This window comes from Propithecus coquereli, unplaced genomic scaffold, assembly GCF_000956105.1.
Source record: "Propithecus coquereli isolate 6110/MARCELLA unplaced genomic scaffold, Pcoq_1.0 Scaffold834, whole genome shotgun sequence".
Classification (NCBI taxonomy): domain Eukaryota; kingdom Metazoa; phylum Chordata; class Mammalia; order Primates; family Indriidae; genus Propithecus; species Propithecus coquereli.
Genome location: NW_012154552.1, coordinates 235,500 through 243,525, shown reverse-complemented (window position 1 = coordinate 243,525; position 8,026 = coordinate 235,500). Strand labels below are relative to the sequence as shown.

The window sequence follows — 8,026 nt, the reverse complement described above, 5'->3', positions numbered from 1 at the left end:
GATTTTGTAAAAATAATATGGTTTTCTTGTGAATAAAATAAATAAGTGAATTTTGACAATCTACAACAATTTGGTTATTTTGATTTGCAATTAAAGAGATAAGTGTTATAATTCTTGAAGATTTTCATCTTAAAGCACTTGTAACACATAAGTTTTTGAGGCATAATGCTACACTTTTACAGCAATAAAATGCTGTTTTTGTTATTATTTCCCCTTTCTCGTGTTGTATTTCAGAATATCTTGGGCAAATGCCAAAGTCTTATGTGATTGTAATCAAGTCTTGTTTTGAACCTTGTGCTATTTATTAATATATAAAACTTGGCTCACTGATTTTTTAAATTAGGAGTTATTAAAAGACAAACACATTTATCCATTCAGCAGATACCCATTGGATGTTTATTATATGCTAGCACTGTTCTAGGCTGGGAATATATCAGTGAAGAAAACAAAACTGGACTGTTAGCAGTATATACCAAAGGAAAAAATAAAGTAGAGAAGGAGATTTTTTTTTTTTTTTTGGAGAGGGATAATTGTTGATTTCAGAAAAGGAGGCCAGGGAGGTATCACTGAGAAAATGATAACTGAGTCTGTTAAGACCTGAAGGATGTAAGGAAGTGGGCCACTAGGACGCGGGGCAAGTTTCCCAGGTGAAGAACCCCAGATGCAAATACCCTGCGGCAGTGTTCTTGCCATGTCTGGCTGAAGTGGCTGGAGGGAAGTGTGCAAGAGGGAAAGTAGAGAAGCGAGGGCCAGGATGGTGCAGGTCACGTACAGCAGCCTTGGAGGTCATTTGGGAAACTGGCTGGGGATGGAGGAAGGTATTGCAGAACTTTGATCCAGAGGTGACATAATCTGACAGATATTTTAACAGGACAGCTCTATGGCCTTACAGAGAATAGAATGAAGAGAGGGGGCAAGGGTGGTAGCAGGAGAACCATTTGGGATTTAGAAGACTACTGAAATAGTGCAGGTAAGTAAGCGTGTGGCTACAGTCTGGTTGGCAGGAGCAAAGGTATTGAGCAGATGGATTCTAGATTTAGAGCCAACCAGACTTAGGGGTAAGAGAGGGGAGTCATGGATGACTTGAGAGATTGTGTCCTGAGCAAGTGAGAAAATGGAGTTTTCATTTACAGAGATGATGGATACTGTATAGGAGAAGGGTTTGGAAAAGTTTTACTTGAGACATGCATGTATTAAATGATTTTAGGTAGAATGATGTACCGTAAGAGTATATTATAATATTATAAATTAATTTGCTTATGAGGTATAATACTGTAGATTTATAGTAAGTGTTGAACTCAAGTATCTAAGTCTTCCCTTCCTCTTTTCTTTCTTCTTTTAAAAATTTTTTTGAGACAGGGTCTCCCTTTGTTGCCTGGGCTAGAGTGTAGTGGCATCACCATAGCTCACTGCAACCCCGAACTCCTCAGTTCAAGTGATCCTCCTGCCTCAGCCTCCCAAGTAGCTGGGACTACAGGCACATACCACCACACCTGGCTAATTTTTCAATTTTTTGTAGAGACAGAGTCTTGCTCTTGCTCTGGCTGATCTTGAACCCCTAGTCTCAAGCAATCTCCTTGCCTTGGCATCTTAAAGTGCTAGGATTACATGCGTGAGCCACCGGGCCCGGCCCTTCTTTTCTTTTTATTTTCAAAATTGTTTTAACTGTTCTAGGTCTTTTGAATCCATGTACATTTTTGTATCAGATTATTGATTTCTGCAAAAAAGCTAGCCATGATTACATTCAACCTGTAGATCAATTTGGGGAGAACAAATATCGTAACAATATTGGGTTTCCTAATCCATGTACATGGTCTGTCTTTCCATTTAAGTGTTCTTTAGTTTATATTTGCACTGTTTTTAGTTTTCAGTGTATAGTTTGAATGGCCCTTATCTGAAATGCTTGGGACCAGAAGTATTTTGGATTTTGGATATTTTTGGATTTTGGAATGTTTGCATTTTACTTACCACTTCCTATTACACTACTATTAATAGCATATAGAAAAATAACTTATTTTTGTATATTTATCTGTATCCTGTGACCTTGATAAATACACTTACTGGTTCTAGTAGCTCTCTTAAAGATTCTTTAGGATTTTATACATTCAAGATTATATATGTTTATTTGCAAATAAAGACAGTTTTACTTTCTCAGTTCTAACCAGTATGCCTTTACTTTTTCTTAGATTTTTTTTTTTTTTACATCATTGTAGCGGCTATAACCTTCAGTGCAGTATTGAGTAGAAGTGGTGAGAGCAGGCGTATTTGCCTTGTTTCTAGTCTTAGGAGGAAAACATTCAAGTTTTCATCATTCAGTATGATGTTTGCTGTAGATTTTTTTATAAATGTCTTTCACATGGTTGAGGAAATCCCTTCTACTTTTAATCTGAGAGTTTCTATCATAAGTGGATGTTGTATTTTGTCATATAACTCTTTCTGTATCTATATAGGTGATCATAGGTTTTTAAAATTATACTAACATGGTATATTATGTTAATTGGTGCTTAGATGTTAAACAAACCTTGCATTCCTAGGATAAGCCCTCTTGGTGGTGGTGCACACTCCTTGGTTGTCGCTGCATTTAATTTGATCTGTATTTTGTTAGGGCTTTTGCTCTGTGTTCATGAGAAATATTGGTGTTTGGTATTGGGGAAACCGGACCTCGTGACATAAATTGGAAATTGTTCCCTCTATTTTCTGAGAGACTTTGTGTGGGATTGGTATTATTTCCTTGTTAAATATTTGAGATAATTCACCGTGAAACCATGTTCTTTTTAAAAAATACTGATTCTCAGTAATATTGTGGACTGACATTTCGTGGTTTCCTCCCGTAGGGCATTTTCTGTGTACCTGTGTGTCTGCTAATTGATAGCAGTATCTCTTAATCACTTACTCTCACTCCATCAGGTATTTTAGTATATTTTTAAAATTAAATTTATGTTATCTGCTCCCTTTTTGGCATCCATTGCTATTTTAACATTTAAGAAAATTCAAAATAATTTTGAAAAGAATATTAAAGCTCCAGTTGAAGCGACTTAAGATGCTTAGATTGGGAAACTCTGTTTTGTGCTCTTACATCTGGAATGTGTTTTCCTAATGTGTCACATAATGAAATACTTAGCATATGCTAATGCCTGTGCTTTTCGGGGAAGCCTGAGTTGGTTGCGGGTTGTGGTCTGCTGGGAGTGCTATAGGGGCTGGTATAACCTGTTGAGAATGCTTCACTACTGCTTGGTGTGTTCACTCAGAATCATGCACGTATCTCTTTCAGAGCTGTTGTAGTTACTTTATTCCAGCTTTTGGAGCCAATATGTGATTTGGGAAAGTAGAGATATTGAGCTCCTGAGTTTGTGCTTCCATTAAACAAAATATTTTTGACAACTTTAACAACTTTCGGCAGTCAGTAATAGTTTTTGCTAAGCTGGTCAAGTTTTTACATAGTTTGGAAACTATATTGTGTTCCTCTTTACTTAACTGAATTAATAGTAAAAGTAATTCAACTTGCAAACTTATGTTAGTTTTCTATTGCCTCATAACAAATTACCACAAACGTAGTGGCTTAAAATAACACCCATTTATTGGTTCACAGTTCTGCAGACCAACAGCCTGGCGATGTGTGACTGTTTTTTTTGCTCAGAATATGAGAAGACTAAAATAAAGGTATTGGCCATACTTAGTTCTCATTTGTGGGCTCTGGGGAAAGCTCTGCTTCCAAACTCACTCGTCATTGGCAGAATTCAGTTCCTTGTGGTTGTAGGATGGGGACCCCATTTCCCTGCTGGCTGTCAGCTTGGGATCCCCATTAGCTCCCAGAGGTTGGCTGCATTCCTTGGCATGTGGTTGTCCATCTTCAAGCCAACAGTAGGTCTTTGAATCTTTCCTGTGCTTTGAATCCTGAACTTCTTCTGCCACCGGTAGGAGAAAACTCTCTGCTCTTAGATGGGTCATGTGATTAGGTCAGGCCCAGTTGGATAATCTTTCTATTTTCAGACTTATCTATAGTATAACATGTCCTATCATGGAAATAAAATCCATCCTCACAGTCCTGGGCATTATACCAGGGAAAAGTCTTCAGGGCTGTCTTAGAATTCTGCTTACCACAAAAGGTTATGCTATAAGTTACTATGCCTGTGGTTTTGAATTTTGACAATTTGAATAAAGATGGGACTTATTAAAATACTTACTGTATAATACAATTAAAAAAAAATGCCCATACATGTTTTGAATTTTTCTAGAATTATGTAAAAATCTTTCTAGTGAGATGGTATATAATTTTCTTTTTGATTTTAAAAAATAATACAGGACAAAGATGGGAATTAACTTTTTCTTTGCCATGTAGGATACAATGCAGTATTCCTGGGAAATCCATTCCATTTGTAAGTCTTCAACTATTATCAACATGGATGACTCCCAAGTATATCCCTCTTAACCCCCACATTCCCCTTTGAGCTACAGATTTGTAATTCCTACTTCTTACTAGAAATCACTATATCTATCTATCTATTTATCTATCTATCCATCCATCTATCTATCTATCTCCTGTAGGCAAGTACAATTCAGCAGATCCCAAACCAAAACAATTTTCTTTTATGTGAATCCTTTACTACTTCCTTTATTTTTAATTTGTGTTCTACCATCACTGTATGGTCAGTTACCCAAGCTAGAAACCTTAGAGTCATCTTTGAATTACCCCTGCTTTGTAGTCTTTATTTTGTCACCAGTTTCTGTTGAGTAGGCTTAGCTGGTATTAGGACTGAGAATCCAGAGATGAAACCATCTGCATATGGTAATCTAATCTTTGACAAAGCTGACAAAAACATACACTGGGGAAAAGAATCTCTTTTCAATAAATGGTGCTGGGAAAACTGGATAGCTACATGCAGAAGACTGAAACTAGACCCCCACCTCTCACCTCTCACAAAAATCAATTCAAGATGGATAACAGACTTAAGCCTAAGGCATGAAACCTTAAGAATTCTAAATGAAGATGTTGGGAAGACCCTTTCAGACATCGGCCTAGGCAAGGAATTCTTGAAGAAGAACCCCAAAGCAATTGCCGCAGCAACAAAAATAAATAAGTGGGATCGAATCAAATTAAAAAGCTTCTGCACTGCCAAGGAAACTATCATTAGAGTGAATAGACAGCCCACAGAATGGGAAAAAATATTTGCTCTCTACCCATCTGATAAAGGGCTGATAACCAGAATCTATCTAGAACTCAAAAAAATCAACAAGAAAAAAATCAAACAACCCCATCAACAAATGGGCAAAGGAAATGAACAGAAACTTTTCAAAAGAAGACAGAATAATGGCCAGCAAACATATAAAAAAATACTCAACATCTCTAATCATTAGAGAAATGCAAATCAAAACCACAATGAGATACCACCTAACCTCAGTGAGATTGGCCTCTATCAAAAAATCCCAAAACATCAAATGCTGGTGAGGATGTGGAGAGACAGGAACACTCTTACACTGCTGGTGGGATGCAAATTAGTGCAACCTCTGTGCGAAAGAATTCAGAGATACCTCAGAGAGCTAAAAATAGAAAGACCATTCGATCCAGCAATAGCACTATTAGGCATCTACCCAAAAGAGCACAAAACATTCTATGATAAAGACATCTGCACCCGAATGTTTATGGCAGCACAATTCACTATTGCAAGGATGTGGAAACAACCCAAGTGCCCGTCAATCCATGAGTGGATTATTAAAATTTGGTATATGTATACAATGGAATATTACCCAATCATAAGAAACAACAGTGATCTAGAACCTCTTACACTTTCCTAGATTAAACTTAAGCCCATTATCCAAAGTGAGGCACCACAAGATCGGAAGAATGGGCTCCACTTGTACTCGCCATCACATTGGTACTAATTGATCAACACTAGGGTGATCAAATGGCAGAAATACTCTCCAGGGATTAGGGAGATTTGGGGGGGTAAATCCGCAACTAAAGGACACGGGGAGCACTGTAGGGGGGAAGGGCATGGCTTTAACCCACACTTGGGTGAGGCAAAGACATAAAGTGTAACCATAATGTTTGTACCCTCATAATACCCTGAAATAAAAAAAATAAAAATAAAAAATAAAAAAATAAATCCAGTTCTAAAAAAAAAAAAAGACAATTTAAAAACTCCATAGGTTGGGGATATTTTTTGTTACGTATTACATATCAATCACATAGATATGTCTGGTTCATGGTAGGCACTCAATAAACATGTATTGAATAAATCAAAGAGTCTCAACATTTAAAATTAATCATGTCAGTCATACTTCTTGTTTCTGTCAACCTTGCAGCATATTTATCCATCTAACTGTTCATCTTCATTTGTCTTCAGTTTTCGAGTTCCTTGATTAATCCTAAAACACAATCAAATGCCTGATCCATGGTCAGACTTGTGTGATATTTTTGGCCCTCGCTGTGTTGCTGGTGCCTGCGCCAGTAGCTCCACTTTGCTTCTCCTTTCCCCGTGACCATGTTCCCACCCACACTAATGGCTCTTGACCGCCATAACCCTGCCAGCTTCGACTGCAAAGATGGAGCAGAATTTAGAGACTATGGCTTGAAAACCAGAAAATCAGACACTACAGGATTGAAGACAGAGGTAATTTGAGAAACATCCACAGTGTTGACTGGCCGAAGTTCTTTGAAGAGTATCTCAGAGATGTTAGCTGTCCTTTCAAGATTCCAGATGGACGAGAAGCAATTGACTGTCCTCGTGGTTTAGCCTGGCCTAACTGTTAGACTTGAATATGGAGATCATGCTGAAAAATGCAAGGATTTAGTACCCGAAAATGCAAAAAATGCTGACAGTGCAACTAAAAATGCAGAGCCATTGATCAGATTGGATGTAAATAATCCAGATTTTAAGGCTGGTGTGATGGATTTGGCTAACTTTTTTCAGATTCAGTGTCATAGTGATTCCCTGGTAATGCTTAAGGCAATTCGTATTTTAGTTCAGAAGCACCTGACACAGGATGCAGTTGCTAAAGCAAAACAAAGAGGGCTTACCTGTTGCTTTAACACATACATTCTTGGTTTTGACATAGAACGTGCAGTTATTAATAGTTCTTAACAAAGCTGCTCAAATTTTGCGATTGCTGCATATAGAAGAGCTCAGAGAGCTACAGACAAAAACTAATGGAGCCACTGGCTGTTTAGGCAATTATTGTTGATCCAAAGACAGACTACACACTGGGGAAAGTTGGAGGATGAGCATGTCAGGATTTTAGCTTCTTCTACTTAGTACAATTGGGAATCGTGTACACTTCTGGTGTGTGTTTGGAAATCAGCTGTCACATTTTTTGAGGGAGGGATCCCAGAAAATGGACTGTGTTCTAGAGATTTACCACCATTGCTTTTTTCTTTAATAAAATTTGGGAAAGCGGAAAAAATAATAATACTTTTAGATGAATTACATTGAACTGGAAAAGTATGAATAGTAATGTCCTTTTATAGAGCAAGTCTAAAATGACATTTCTGGATGAACTTATAGTCAAAAATTTTTAAGAAGATATATTTTCTAGCAAAGAAAAATATGACTTCAGCTTATTTTGAGAAAACATCTATTCTTTGATTTTCTTTGTTTCAAATCTGTATGTGAATATCATGATTTTTAAAAAATCTCTTTTGAAAAGTAAAATGGAATGATTTATATAAATGCCTAACCCACGGGATTTGTGTGCTTTCACTCTTAGGGTATTTTTTTAAACTTTAAATAAATGAAAATGTTGATATGAATATTTTAAAAAATTTTTTACGAGGGTAAAAAATGGCCATAAGAAATTACAGTTGTTATCCTACTTGTTTTATCTAAATCCCAGTTTTGAAACAGTCATCATGAAGGTTATTAATTATGTGTCTGTATATTATATCAATCCCTTTTTTTGGCCTCTCTTTCATTTATTTATTTTCCACCAGATTAAATTATATTACCCAAAACTGACTGGTCCCTCTCTAAAGTATTTTAATGCTTTCATAAAGCAGTGTATATACTATTATAACGTTTATTTCTATGGG

General features: G+C 36.7%; 1 pseudogene; it reads left to right on the top strand.

The window, feature by feature from the left end:
* The first annotated feature begins 6,482 nt into the window (after positions 1 to 6,482).
* LOC105825937 lies at positions 6,483 to 7,222 on the top strand (annotated as a pseudogene).
* Positions 7,223 to 8,026: the final 804 nt, after the last annotated feature.